This window comes from Diaphorina citri, unplaced genomic scaffold (assembly GCF_000475195.1).
Source record: "Diaphorina citri unplaced genomic scaffold, Diaci psyllid genome assembly version 1.1 scaffold807, whole genome shotgun sequence".
Taxonomy (NCBI): Eukaryota; Metazoa; Arthropoda; class Insecta; order Hemiptera; family Psyllidae; genus Diaphorina; species Diaphorina citri.
Window position 1 is genome coordinate 37,776 of NW_007378239.1, and position 670 is coordinate 38,445.

Here is a 670-nt window from a genome sequence, read left to right on the forward strand (position 1 = left end):
CGTATATTAAGTTTCGGGGTTCTAATATCCCGATCTCGTTACATGTTATAAGACAGTATTTAAAACAGGTGTGTTATATTACTTTACGAAATTGTTTTTCTCGTCTGGTCATTTACTCAGTGTTGACTCAGTTATCATACAACGAGATATAGGTGAACTTTTCTGGTGGATTTAGATCTTCAAGGTATCTCATTCTCCGTAGGAAACACGTTTCGTTCGGCATATAAAACGAGCCGTATGTCACTTCTTACAAGGTATGATTATCGGATTCCGTTTGTAGGGTGCAGTGGTCTACTCGTAAAATGAGAGTTGTCTATTGTCGAAAGCTACTTTTCTTCACAGCTTGTCATACAAAACCCGTGCTTGATCTTCTTCGTGTGTCTAGTAATCATTCGTTGCTGAATCTGATGGACTTGGCAAGTGTCACCAATAAGTGATAGTTTACTCCTCTGGTGAGATTCGAACTAAGCACCTCCGGGTCGACAGCCAACTCTTCAGGACCACTCCGTCACGTAGATGGATGAACTGGTTTCTGTTATCTGGAAATCAAAGTCTACCTTTTTTTTAACGAGTTCCTTTTTTGTAAGGTCTCCGAGGTAGATCGCCGCCATAGGTCTTTAGAACTTTAACGAACACTGTATTTCAATTGTCTTCCATAATAAAGAGCACC